The 15,091-nt window shown below is 42.0% G+C and overlaps 1 protein-coding gene across 3 annotated transcripts in view; it reads right to left on the bottom strand.

Moving 5' to 3' along the window:
* Positions 1–15,091, bottom strand: part of ATP8A1 (ATPase phospholipid transporting 8A1) — a 250,687-nt gene that overhangs the window by 20,407 nt on the left and 215,189 nt on the right. The window lies entirely within an intron of this gene.

Here is a 15,091-nt window from a genome sequence, read left to right as displayed (position 1 = left end):
TAAGCAGGGCATGATGATCAACCAATCCTCAATTCCTTCTTACTGTCTATGGCTGTGAGATGGAGTCGATTTAGCTGTGTCCCTGTCATTCGCAATTGCAATAGTTTCATTATAAGATAGTATAGGATAGCAGTGTAGACATTCCTTCCTGGAGCCCAGGCACTGAGACTTGGGGAGGGTCACAGAGCCTGGGCACATGTACACTGCTACTTTTAGCCCTGAAGCAGGAGTCCTGCGATACCGAATCAGTTGACCTAGGCTCCGAGACTTTCTGCCACTGGTTTTTTGAAGTACAGATGTACCCTATGAGACGAGATACACTGGAGTTGGAGCAGTTCTCAGCAAAAAGTGCCCTCAGCATCCAGGGCTCTGAGGGTATGTCTACACTACAGCTGGGGGTGTAATTTCCAGCTCGGGTAGACATACTCACACTAACTTTGATCAAGCTAGCATACTAAAAAGAGCAGCGTAGAGTGCCAGGGCGGGTGACAGCATGGGTGGCTGGCCAATGCTGCAGCTATACTGTTATTTTTAGCAGCTAGACATTATATTGCCAGCTGCACTGTAGATATCCCAGTGGTGTTCTCCTGCAACCTCCTGTTTTTGCCTCTTTTGCCTCTTCTTTTTGCAACCTCTTCTCTAAGAAGCATGAAAGAGGACCCCGTTAAATGTACTTCTTAAAGAAAGAGAGAGAGAGAGAAGTCTCCTCTTTCTGCTGTTTTTAAAAAGAACAGCTCAAGGCTGAGTCATGGCTGCTCTGGTAGCTGCGAGGACTCAGGGGTCAGATCTCTGATACCCATTGTTATCTCAGACTTGTATATGGCGATTAAGGTACTGCATCAGGGGCTTTCCGTGCTGGAGCTAGGCTGTTCTCAGTGGTGGCAGATGATAGAACAAGGAGCAATGGTCTCAAGTTGCAGTGGGGGAGGTCTAGGTTGGATATTAGGAAAAACTATTTCACTAGGAGGGTGGTGAAGCACTGGAATGGGTTACCTAGGGAGGTGGTGGAATCTCCATCCTTTGAGGTTTTTAAGGTCTGGCTTGACAACGCCCTCGCTGGGATGATTTCATAGAATCATAGAATAACAGAGTTGGAAGGGACTTCTGGAGGCCATCTAGTTCAACCCCCTGCCCAGAGCAGGACCAATCCCAACTAAATCATCCCAGCCAGGGCTTTGTCAAGCCTGACCTTGAAAACTTCTTTAGTTTTTAGATTTAGTTGGGGTCGGTCCTGCTTTGAGCAGGGGGTTGGACTAGATGACCTCCTGAGGTCTCTTCCAACCCTAATCTTCTATGACTCTATGGTGGCCAGCAATTTGACCTTGGTGCTGACATTCTTGGTACTGCCTATATCAGAACTGCCAACTCTGGTACTGACCATACTGACTTTTATCTTAGTTTTGATGCCATTGGTACCAAAAATTATGGTACTGGCAGATTTGGCTATTTCAGCCCTTCCCAAATATACTTTACTGTCTTCATTTGTAACACTGATGGAGCCAGTACAACAGCCATTGGTACTAGGATGTCTTCGGTACTGACTAAAAAGCTCCCTGAGAGTCTAAACTTCAGACCTGAATGAGGGCTGCTCGTCCTTTACAAGAGGAAGATTCTTATTACTTATCTGTCTCAGATATCAGTGAGCATGGTTCACTTCCTTATTCTCCTAGGGCACCCCCTCCATGACTCATATTTTTCCAGTAGACTCCACAGTTAAGGGTCACCGTAATCTAAGGGTTTTCCGGGAAGGACCCGCTGTCTAGTATCCCCTTCCTTGGTCACTCACTAAGTAACCATATGGACTTCATTCCTGGGCTTAATAGGCACTGTGGTATGTTCATCATGCTACAAGGCATAACTTCTTTGCTGTATCAACAGTAAGATCACCTTCTCCACAAGAATTATCTAGAGATCATCCTCAACAACAAACGTCTCATGTTCCTGCTACAGAGATTTCACCAGCACAAATTTCTGAGAAAGAGCAACTCTAGCACCAACCTGCTGAAATCATAACTGCTCACAAATCATCTTTGTCACCTGATGAAGATGTGGTGCCATCCTCTACATCACCTGATGACTAGAGGGCATTTCAGGATCTCCTTTGCAAAATGATGGAGGTGTTGGAGATCCCAACAGAGTCTAGGAAAATGCCCACAAATTGCTGGACATCTTATATTCTTCTCTTCCTGAAAAACTTGCTATACCAGTCAATAAGGGCCTTCTGGAACTGGCTCAATTATAGCAAACTCCAGCCTCCATACTTACAACTACAAAAATGATGGACAGGAGACACAAAGTTCCCTCTGTGGATTTTGAATATTTTTATTCCCATCTTGCACCAGGTTCCTTGGTTGTCATAGCAGCTCAGGCGAGAACAAGACCCAAAACATTCAAATCTACTCCTAAGAAAAAGGAGCCAAAGCATCTAGATCTTTTTGTTAGGAAGAGTTATTCATCTGCTATGTACAACTCTGAATACCAACTACCAAGTTCTAGATATGACTGTTTTAATTAACACAGAGTATCAGACTTCTTGGATAAGATCCTGCCCAATTACAGGGAAGAGTTAAAATAACTGATTGCAGAGGCTCAACTAAACAGGAAGAACCTACCTGTTGGCTGCTACTGATGCATCATACTCTGCATCTAGACCAGTGATACTAAAACTGAGGCTTGCAAGTTGCAAGTGGCTCTTTAATGTGGCTCCTGCAGCTCTTTGCAGCACATGATATTAAAACACTGGGTGATTTAATTATTAACCAATCAGGATGCTTTTACTATGTTATTAACCAATTGTAGTTGATAAAATAATAATACTTGGTCAGTCATTTTGCTGTGAGAATAATCTATCGATCTATACACACACACACACAATATTTCCCCTGTAATACTATTTAAATATGAATATATGGTATTACACTGAATGAAACAATGAATTCACACTACTGTGGCTCTTTTGGGTAATGTTGACCACTAATTTGGCTCCTGAACCAGTGCGGTCTGAGTATCACTGATCTAGATCAATGGCTACAGCAGTCACCATGCATTATGCTGCCTTCCTTCAATCTTCAGGGATATCAATGGACGTCCAAAATACCATTACATCTTTTTGACCTGAGCAGCTAGTCAAAGTTCAGGGCCCTGAAGGTGTTCCAGTTGGAAGTAGAAATTGACAATGGAGTCTGGACATTTCTTTGATGCAATCTTATTTATTTGAAAAGTATGTACAAAGTCCAGTCCTCTGATCACAGGAGGAACCAAAATCATGGTATAGGTTCTTTGCTTACAGTCCTACGCCTCTTTAGCGGCCCCAGCCCTAGAATTCCTTTCCCTAGCTTCTTCTAAGGTCATACACCATGATTGTTCAGGCTACTCTCTGTCTATCCTCTCTCTCTTTGGCAGACTCCCACACCTACCTGGTCAAACAACACACTGTGGAACCCTTTGCCACTTGGTGTTAGTGTCTGGGCAGACCCCACGATGCCGTGTTTTAGGCGGATCTCCTTAACTGTCTCTCATAGCTCTTTTACATGAAGGATGTATTCATATCCATCAGTTTAAATGAGGTTCAACCTATTCCATAACATAGTTGAACCAGCTCAGAATGATACTATTGAAGACCTTCCCTTTGACAGTAGCCTGCCTTAGTGCAAAAACTGATTAGGTGTTACACATAAGGACTCTGGAGCAACATTATTTTTCTTTGGCATTTATACTCATCAGCCTGAGAGGAAACAATCCAGACACCAATTGCAGTCAAGACAGCTTTCTTCGTACTATCAGCCTTAACAAAGGCCACCTGATCTTCCCAGAAAGAGGCAGAAATTTCCCAGAAGGATCTTCTTCCATGGTAACCACTGCCACACAAACCTGCTACCATCCTCAAAGCAGTCAGTTTGATGGTCAGTTTGAGAGCTGTCCACAACCAACCTCAGAGTATCCTTATAATTTCCCTGCCCATTTTAGGGATGATTTAGGGCACATCTACACAAAAAAGTAAGTCAACCTATGTTAGGTCAACTTACATCCACCACAGTAATTACTCCAGTGGTTTATGTCCGCACTACCATCCTTCTGTCAGTGGTACGCGTCCTCACCAGGAGCATTTTCACCAACTTAAGAGGGGCAGTGTGGGAGGCTGAGAGCCTGGGCTTTCAGCTCCACATTCAGCTTCCCACCAGTAGCCAGGCTGCACCAGGGGCTCTCAGCTCTCCACCATGGACAGGCATCCGACGAAGTGGGTATTCACCCACGAAAGCTTATGCTCTGATATATCTGTTAGTCTATAAAGTGCCACAGGACTCTTTGCCGCTTTTACAGCTGTGAGCTCTGTGGCTGTGTGCAGCCACCGGGCTCCTCCTGGGGAGCAAGCAGTCTCCAGGTAATTGCTGGGCTGCACACTGAGCTCCCTGCAGAGAGCCTGGCAGCTGTCCTGAGGCTCCCAGCTCCCCATGGGAAGCCCAGCGGCTGTCCTGAGGCTCCTGGCTCCCTGCGGGAAGCCTGGTAGCTGCACCAAAGCTCCTGGCTCCCTGCCGGGAACCACCCAGACTCTGGGTGCGGAGCTCTCCACCAAAAGCCTGGCTGCGGCAGGGAGTGGAGAGTCTGGGGAGCAGCGGGGCTCCCTGGTAAGAACAGGGAGCTGGGAGCCTATGGGCAGTATCAGGGCTCCCCGCAGGGAGCCTCAGTGCAGCAGGCTGGGTGCCAGCAGGGAGGGTGCAGCCCAGCTGGGAGTGGGAAGCCAAGACAATAGCTGGACTGGGAGCGGGGAGGCTCTGAGCAGGGTGGGCGCAGCCCAACTGGTAACGGGGAGCCACGGGGGCACACAGGCTCTAGCTGGGCCCCTCACCTGCCCCAGTGACATCTTCCATTATACTTTCTAGGCTATTACTTTTTCACCTGTATGCCTACAATATGTTAAATAAAATTGTGATCTACACCATCTGCTGAAAAACAAATTCATCCAGACCATTAACATTTTTTATTTAGCTGGCTTATGCTGTTTTTGCTTTGTTAGTTATGTACTACAAGACATTCCACATCATGCTACATATTGTAATGGTCACGCAGCATATTTTGCATTTTGTATCTAATTTAAAAAATATTTGAAGGTAAAGAAAGATATCCATTTCTCTGGTTTCTTCTAACCCAAAGAGTTTAATAGGAAATCACTAGTCTGCACATTTTTGGGGTTTGCAGATGTTCTCAAAACCTGATGTACTGCAATAAATTATGTATATCTTTCTCTTTTCTCAGCAATATTTAGGAAAAATACTGTGAAGTTATTTCCTAAATCTACAGTGTTGTAAGTATGACTTTTATTTACCCTATGTTCCTGAAGAGAGAGACTTGAATAATGTCCCTAGATATTTTAAAAAATGTTAGGGACAGTAGAAATATCAACCAACAGCGTCTTTTATTAGTCTGAACGTTGTGCTTTGCTCTATTAGATAAAAAACTGAGACTGCAAGTAAGTTCTTCCCTGGAGGGTACTTGTCTAAGTACTTTAACTTTGATAAACATCTACATTTTTTTCTTTTCTCAAGAAGTTTAATTTTATTATTTATAGAATAATAATTAAAAGATGAATATGAAATATTTTAACAGTGCAATTCCATATGTAAGATAATTTATTATGTTGGATAATACAGACTGAAGCAATATTTCAGAAACTAATACTGTTAATATAGTATAGTAATACCTTTCCTACAGGGTGCAGCTAAAACGTCCAACAAAGAGTTTTATTGTTTTTCACAGGGATTCTACAAACCTCAATCAAATGATCTGAAATTCTGTAAAACACATGCTTGTTCCTTAACTTCAATTTCCTTCAGTAGTTTTATAGATCCCTTAGGCCAGATGGAGCAGAAACAGATGGTGTTCTGGAGAATTTTACAGTGCACGTCTACAGTACCACAATAAATTTAACAGTTCTGCAGATACAGAGCTTTTGTTATTAATTTCGATACAAACTGTTTCTTGTTGCAGTAAGTTTTATATTTTTAATCTGGTTTACTAATCACAGTGGCAAAAATAGAAAAGCTCAATCCTCACTTTAAAAAATACATAAGCACCCAACAGCGTCATTCAGACAATTATGAAAGGCAGGTAGCATAAGTTTATACAGCGCAGTATTTTCCCTGGAGCGTGCCTTGCCTCATAAATTGTTGTACTGGTGTGAACATATACAAGTCAGGGTTTTTAAAAATGCCTCCTTCTCTTAAATCACATCCATGTTTGTTTGAGGAGAGGGAGACAACTATACCAGCTAACTATATCACAGCAAAATTTTCCTATTTTTTAAGTCAAGCTGTTTTCTTCTTTTAGTGCTCCTCTAAACAAAATGAAGTATTATCTGCATGAGATCTACAGAACCTTTTGGTTATAAAATATCTCTCCCCTATCACATTTATACTCTACTGAAACATGAACAACCAATAACTACTTTGATTAGAATTATGTATGTTATAGGAAACTTTAAATGTAGAAGTTTATTGCAACATAACTAGATTAATTACAGAAATATACCACAAATAAGTGACCACAAGATCAGTTATTTTTTCCCCAATAGCTATAATATGGAATATAGAAAAACACAAATACCATTTCACCTGGCAGTACACTGTATTGTAGATTAAAAATGCTTTTTCACCTGACACTGTTATAATGTAGTTTTATGACTTTCAGAGAGTCTGGCAAAGAAAAAATGTTTGTACAAAATCATCTGGTAAAGCAAAAATCATTCTACAAAATAAATAAAATGCCACAACAGATATGAAGAGTTATGGACTTTACTTTTAGATATTTAAGCAAGCCAGATTTGCTATATATGGTTATACAATTAGAAAATACTAGTTTTAAAATATAATGCAAGCACTTGTTCCTGTTCCCTTTGTTAACATTACCAGGCTTCTGTATATATTTTATAATACTGGATACAGGTTGGTAGAAAGTCAAAAAGAGTAGTAAAGTATGCGGGGTACAAATATGACCCAGCAGTTAGCCTGAATTATGAAAACTATGTAGAAGGAACCAGACTCAAAGAGAAAAATGGGAAATTACTTACTTGTAATTCTGATTATCTGAAGATATCATTCCAACAGAATTTTTACTCTTGAATCTGAGTTCCTCAGTGTAAGGTCGTGTCTCCACAGATATGGGAATCAAAGTAACTACATTGGTTTTATTCATGCCTTTAGTTATTTTGGTGCAAGTCTGTTTATGGACATTCTTATTTTGGACAAAGAGTGCCATACTTTGATATAACTTAAGTCAGTCAAAATAGATTTATAAAGGTATGTGATAAAAATATTCTTGTAGAAGACTGCGGTGAGCCTTGTGAACCTTGACCTGGTCTACTAGTTTTAGACCAGGCAGGTCTCTGCAATATGAAATTCAACCAGACAGCTACATGGTCATTTTACTAACAGCATTGTCAAGTGAACTGATGTCAGAAGAAACAAAAAGTTTGGTGGACTTTCTAAGGGCTTTAGTGTGCTCCAAGCAGAATCTTGACATTTTAACATCAAGCGTATGGAGAAGGGTTTCACTGGAATGGGTGTGCAAAGGTGACAAGAATGTTAAAAAGACAGACTCATTAAAGTGAAAAACAGTCACCATATTGGAGAGGAAACTCTGATGAGCCTGGACCACCACACTATCTTTGTAAAATCTGGATCAATCATGAGAGCTTTAAACTTGCTTGTAGAAGTTGCTGCCACCAGGAAAAAACATTGTGTAAGAAACTTAAGCTTAAAGAAACTGAGTGGTTCAATAGAAGTTTTCATCATCTTGTCCATGACCACATTAATATACCATGATACAGGAAGCTTTTTGACGCACGTATTTAAAAATGCCAAGTGCCAAATTAACCTGATGACCAGGTGCTCACTTGTCTACCTTCAACTAGTAGATAATAGAACACAATAGCTACTATATATACTGGATGGAATTAGTTGGTAAGTTAGCATCAGACAGCGTATGAAGGTAGTCAAGCAGTTTTGTGCAGCACTTCGCCCTGATTGCATCAAACCACAAATATTTTCCAACTGGAATTGTAAATTCTTTGGATGGATGGCTTCCGTGATTCCAGGAGGACATGAGTCACTTGCACAGCAACAACAATCCTAAATATCTCTACCTTGTCAAGAGCTAAGTTGTCAGGGACAGAGTGCCTAGGCTTGGATGCAGCAATGTTTCCTGGTTCTGAGTGATGATCCAAGGCAGACTCTCAATATCTTATGAAGCCCATCGAAGTTGGGATGTCATGCCTCCAGATGGTAAGAAGTTCATAGGAGATTTTTATGGTGGTGGGAATTATGCCTATGGTGGGATACAGATAGTAGATGGTAGATGCTGGAAACGGAGACAGGAAAGTTTGGCTAAAAAGGATGTCCAGGGTATTCTGGGGTCCAATGAGTGGGAGCTAGCATGGAGCTGTGGGTAAGATTCTGGGCGGGCAGTGAGTGTGGAAGGGAGTAAAGGAGTAGGGAGGCAGTGAGTGGTGGAAAGGGGGTAGGGGAATAAGCATGGGGGCAATGAGTGGGAGTACGGGAAAGGAGGGAATAGTCAACAAGGGAGTCTGGGGGGTGGGCAGTAAATGGAGATAACTGATCTGAATAGGGTTAGAGAAGGAGTGTGTGTCTGGATGCTGCCATAAGTAAACAAGCTGCTGGAAGCTGCATGAGGTGAGCTGAATGTGGAGCTCTGGAAGGAACAAGTCAGAGTTCCATGCAAATGGGAAAAGGAGGAGGTTATGGTTCCGGGGAGGGGTGGGGGAGGGCAAGAGAGCGATTGGTGGGTTGGAGTTGCAAGTCGAAGGGAAGGTAGGGAGAGGAGATGCTGGTGGCTCTGCAAGAGTTGTAGTGACTGAGTGCTCAAGACAGTGTTGCTGGGAGGCAGACAGCAGCATTGCCTTGAGAAGCTGCTGAGACAGCTGATAGGGAGGCTGTGGGAAGCCAACTCTTCCAACACCTCCTCATAATAACAGACCTTTTTCTCCTACCCACATTCCATGCTTACCTAATCTTCTGGGGTCAGCAAGGTCAAGATGAAGGTTTGGGGGAAGCATGTATACTGTCTACAATTAAAAAGTTGCAAATTATGAGAGATTACAAGAATTAGGCATCTAAAAAGTATCTCTTTTTTCTTTTCTTTTCCCTTTTTTAGGTGGGACAAGTAAAATTCCCAGGATATGTCTGGTTTCTCTGTAGTGGTGTCAAACAGATCATCTCCCTAATAAATGTAACCACAAGTGACTACAAAGAATTGTGTTTCCTTTCTGATAATTTATAAAAACACAATGCTGTCAGGCAAAATTTCAGGAAAATGATCTGTAAAGGAGATTGTCTAGTGTGGAAGTATTCATTCAGTACTTATGGGCAACAAATACAGTGAAGCCCATTGAAAGGTTTATTGTTACTAAAGTTAAACATTATACTGTGTAATACAGATCACATTACACAGACTGGAAAGTTACTGTGAGGTCACACGAAATTTTGAAATGTTTCCCTCATTTTCTCTCATACATTTTATGTCAAAGTTCCTTCATTTGAAATCACAAGGTTTTCTGCTACTTCTATAATCCCTCATGGTAGAAAAGAGATCTTATGACAATTTCCTATGAGCATTTAATATTTCAAGCTCTACCATGTTCGAATCTGTAGCTAAGACTGAGAAGGATGTAGTTCCTTTACTTACTAGAATAGACTCAAGAGGTGAAAAATGAAATTTAATGTGCTTAGCTGTAAAGGTTCAAAATAAAATAAAGCACATAAAGAATGCCAAAGATAAAGATGGTGAGGGCTTGAGGCAGGGGGAAGCAAAGCCTTTTACCCACCAGTGCTGGCTACACCTAGCTGTTCCTCCTGTCAATTTTACCTATACCAGGGGCTAAGTTCCTTGTAAGCTGTGTGGCTGCACAGCTGCCTATTAAGCACCGCTCAGGGCTGTGGCAGGGAGAGATGCCTCTCACCAAGCCCCGAACCTGCTGTGGTGCCCCTCCCCTGGCTCAGCCCTGGCCCGACCCTGCCATGGCTGGGGGACAGGCGCCCCTTCCCCAGCCCTAATTCAGCCCGGCCTGGACCTGCTGTGGCCAGGGAAGAAGCGCCTATCTCGTGGCCCCTGCCCAGGACCTGCCATGGCCGGGGGAGAGGTACCTCGTCCCCAGCCTAGGTGCTGCTGAGGGGAGAGAGAGCTCGGGGGGAGCCCCACTGCACCCGAAACCCCTCATCCCCAGCTCCACCCCAGGGCCTGCACCCCCAGCCAGAGCACCCCCCCACACCCCAACCCTCTGACCCAGCCCTGAGCCCCTCATCCCTGGCCCCATCCCAGAGCCCTCATATCCCCATGCAGGATTCCCAGTTCTAGTGTGAGGCAGACAGAACGACTATAACTCTGAACGTATTTTGTAAAGCTGCTTGAAAATTTAAAAATTCTAAATTTTTTGGTGAAAAATCAAGGAACAAATTTTTCACACTTCCCCATCCTATTCCTCCAATTTTCAACCAGCTCTAGTGTTTTGGTTCCTGGGAGAAAAGTGTCAGCAGGTAGGAGACCAAGCCTCCTCTTCTTCACATTGGTAGTCATATGCTACCTTGGTGTTAAACTGGCACCCTAAAAACCTTTTAGTAAGTCCCGTATGACCATCACCAGTGAAAGAACTTTAGCTGAAACTGCACCTCTTCAGCAGGATGAGAATGAGGATGTGAGAAGAATACTGGCAGGATAATAGGCCCATTAAAGTGGAAGTCTGTCATCACCTTGGAAACTAATTTTAGGATGAGTCTGCAGCACCACTTTCTCTTTGTAAAACTTGGTATTCAGTGAATCAGTCTGAAGCCAAATCACTCTACATACTGAAGTCTCTGCCACTAGAAAAATGACCTTCCATGTTCAATAAAACTTGAGCTTCATAGGTTTCAAAAGAAGTATTCATCAGCTTTATAAGGAGTACAGCTAGTAAAAATCATTTAGAAATTCAAAATTTCTAAAAAAGAAGTGACCACTTTCATAAAAACTTTTGTGCAAATCACATCCTTATTTTTTGACTAGCTCAAGCCCCCATGCAAAACAGAGGACAAGAGACTGAGGAAACATTGATCTGCCTTTGACTAATTAATGAAATAGCTGCCAAATGTATGTTGATGGAGTTAATCTTTATGGTTGACTCAGACAGGTGAAGAAAGTTGTCAAGCAGTATTTGTGCAGGCAAGCAAATGGACATACATGTTTGTTTGCACCACACCACAATCTTGTCTACCAACTACAACTACAATACTTTTGTTAAATGGCTTATTCAAGGCCAAGAGGTCTCAAGCTACCTACTCTGATATATTGTGTCTACAGAATTCCACCTTGTCAGGAACCACTATGTCAATAAGGTGGCATCCAGATTATGATGGAATGAAGTGCAGTTGTGATAATTGGGCCTACAAAATTTACCCATATTGTGAGCTCACCTGTAAAAAGTGAGTGTAAGTTAATAAAATGTCACAGGAACCTAAAACAACAAATGTTGATGGGAAATGGTACAAAAGTGAGACAGTCCAAACAAAAAGGCCTACTGATATAACTCAAGGACTGTGTTAAGATCATACTTGGTAAACAAGAGAACTGTGGAACCGAAAATCAGTGAATCAAAGTTGGTATGTTGAAAAGTAGGCCTAATTGGTAGACAAAATAATGAGAGGACAGGTTATTCCACCCATCACTCCCCTTTGGGGGTTCTTAAAAAAAGAGATGTTGTGAGGAAAATATAGATGAACAGAAGGAGGTGACTGTGACACTGGCTGACTGAAAGACAAGAGCAGGGGAAGGAATAAGCTTCACCATCATAGATGCCACCCCCATCATCTTCATCCTAACTCTGAAAGAAGAAAGATGTTCTGACCAGACCAGGCTAAGAGAGGGAACCAGGTGATGTTACCATCTCCACTGGCTCTGGATAAATCCTGAATTCCATTCTGGATGTAAGACTTTGTAATACTCTCACCCTTTGTGTGTCCTTTTCTTTCCTCATTTTATGTCTTCTCTTTCCTATCTGTCTCTTCTTTTTCCTTCTGTCTAATAAGGACATAATAAGGCTTTGTTGGCCAAGACTGTATATTCTGCAATAATGCTGTAAGTCTGTGACCAAAAAGAGGCCTCTAAATTCAATGCATTAAATAGCCCAATGCCGATACAAGTTTGCCTGGTTTCTGAGTGGCTGATAAGACCCGGTGCTGTGCCTGTATTTCTCCAGCAGCTGAAATTGCAAGTGAGAGTTTACATCAGAGATAGAAGCTGCATTTTCTATTTTTGCTTTCCTTTTCTCTTCCCCCTTTTGTGTGTGTTTATTTCTTTTTGTCTTCTAGCAAAAGGGATAAGACTTTAATAACAGCAACAACATCAGCTCCAGCCCATCTTAACTAACTTCTCTTTACCCCCAAAAGTATAGTTATTACCATCTAAGAGACTGTCAAACATGGCTTTTTAGACTCTGTCCAACAAAAGGGAAAGGGACTAAGGAATCTTGTTGAAATGAAAGCCTTACTTAATACTTCAACATTTCAAATGTTTTAACTGCTTTTTACTCCCTTATCCATCTTTAATGACGGATTAAAATATTTTTAATTATGTGTTTGCCATAGCACTAAGTAGGCTGAGGTCTCTGTATACCAAACCACAAAACTTGTTTAATTTTTAAAAATTTTCGACAGTTTCAGACTCATGTTAACCCCTTTAACTCTTTGGATGCAAATTAATCCAGCAGTGGCATGAGTTTGAGCTGCACCCACACTGTCAGCTGGATGGGACTGGCTTTGGCCATAGACAACAAGTTGAGAAATCTGACGGATGACTTCCTAAAATGAAAACTTTACTTATGAGTAGTTCAGGAATAGAGCATTTAGCTGGTACAGATTTCCTAAGCTCTTAGAAAAGCAATGTGTGGACTTAGGAACACTGCAGGTTTTCTAATGTAAATACAAACTGATTTTAATAACAAAATAATCACCTTATTAATCCTACTCTAAACAAGCAAAGGAACCATGTTTCATTACAACAAATTAAATAAAATAATTATGGGTTTGTAGTCAAGCTGCTTTGGAATTATTATAAACCAAAAAGTTTGAAACATTTTTAAGTAGGGAAAGCACGTCCGTTTTTGGAAACCTATCTCCAAAATGCTTCATCTGCCTCAACATTTTGTATCATCCAAAATTGTATCTCAACCTTTCCAGAAAATAGAAATTTTACCCTGGTGTAGTGTGACCAGATGTCCCGATTTTATAGGAACAGTCCTCATATTGGGCTTTGTCTTATATAGGCACTTATTACCCACCCCTCTTTCTGTCCCCATTTTTCACACTTGCTCTCTGATCACCTTACCCTGGCATAACACTGGACTTGTGGAATTAGTAGTGGGGATATTCAAAATGCACAGCTGTGTGATAAACGACACTTCCTTGGGCAAAAGCTCATGCTCATAGCGATACTAGCCTCTCCAAAGGAGATTGGACACAGAGAAAAAGCATGTTGCACTCTTTGCAGAGGAGTGAAATGGCCACACGCTTTGTGTGCTTCCAGCCTACAATACCCCCTGGATTTTTTCTGTAGAATATGTGGCATTTAAAGAATACATGATGATGATGATAGTTTTAATGGCAGTTGTTTAAGATGATCTGCTTCATTATTTGTGAGCAATGGGACCCTCCTAAGATCATTCTGATAATATGTTTGTGGGACACCATTCCACCCTCTCTCTCTCTGTATATATCACATAAAAAATGTTAAAATAAGGTTATTCAGGTGGCAAAGGTTTGGAAATGATTTAAGGTTGCCCATGAAACTGTAATTTGGCCCCCTTGTGTGTAGGCAGTCTTTAATTACATGATTATGTATTATTTTTCCCATAAGCTCCCTGCCTCATTCAGCGCACAAATTAACATCTTTCAACAAAGTTTTAAATAAATAACTTTAATTTACCATGGTTTTCCTGTATTTAACTTCCTAGGCTTTTTTTAAAAAAGAAAAAAGGCAAACCAAATTCTATTATGTGTTATTGTAACAACTCCCCAATGTGCATCATCATCATCAAGGTTTCAACCCAAAACCTTCAAGCACTGCAGCACAGACCGCTACACCACTTTGTCTGAAGAACTAACTAGTAGAAGGGGAAAATTTGAGTATGGTTTGCAGGATTGGACCAATACTAAAATTCTTCAGCATACAATTGAAAGAGAAATACAAAATTACAGTTAAAATGGTTGAAAAATGGAGTACAATAATACATTCTAAGGAAAAAAATAACAGACAGGAGAAAACTATGGGCATGAAAGTCAATGGATTCTGTGATTTAGGGTTTCTGAAATTTTTGGAAGGTTTAATAATTTCTGCAAAATTTAAGATTTCGTTAAAATATATGTCTGGTCTTCTTATGGTGCAAAGAAAGATGTTATAATATTAACAAATGTACTTCTGCAGTTATATCCATATATGAAAAAAAGTCCCCATCCAAATAATTCCAGTGCCAAAATTTTTAATTCACTAAGTTGTGTGAAACTTTCTCAATGAAAACTAAAACTTGCCAAGGTACAGTAAAAGCTGCTTTATCCAGCACTTCACCAACCCAAAATCTCTATAAACCGGCATTTCTGATCTTCATTGAAAGTCCAGTTGGTGCTGGGCAGGCAGGGGATTGGGACGCAGGAGTGGGTGCGGAGCGCAGGCTCTGGGAGGGAGTTTAGGTGCGGCTGGGGGCTTGGGGCACAGGAGGAGGTGTGAGATCTGGGGGCCGCTCACCTCGGGCGGCTCCCTGCAAGCGGTGACCTGTCCCGGCTGCTCTCAGGCGGAGATGCCGCAGGCAGCTCTGCGCACTGCCTCCACCTGCAGGCGCCACCCCTGCAGCTCTCATTGGCCGTGGTTCCCGGCCAATGGAAGCTGCACAGCCAGTGCTCGGGGCGGTTGGGGCAGTGTGCAGAGCCACCTGCCGTGCCTCCACCTAGGAGCAGCCGGGACAGGTCGCTGCTTGCCAGGAGCTGCCCGAGGTGAGCATCCCCTGGATCCAGCAACCCAAGCCCCAATTCCCTGCCTCAGGCTCCTGCCTGCACCCGAA

The sequence above is a fragment of the Natator depressus genome, chromosome 4, assembly GCF_965152275.1.
Source record: "Natator depressus isolate rNatDep1 chromosome 4, rNatDep2.hap1, whole genome shotgun sequence".
NCBI lineage: Eukaryota > Metazoa > Chordata > Testudines > Cheloniidae > Natator > Natator depressus.
This window is presented reverse-complemented; position numbering and strand designations above follow the sequence as displayed.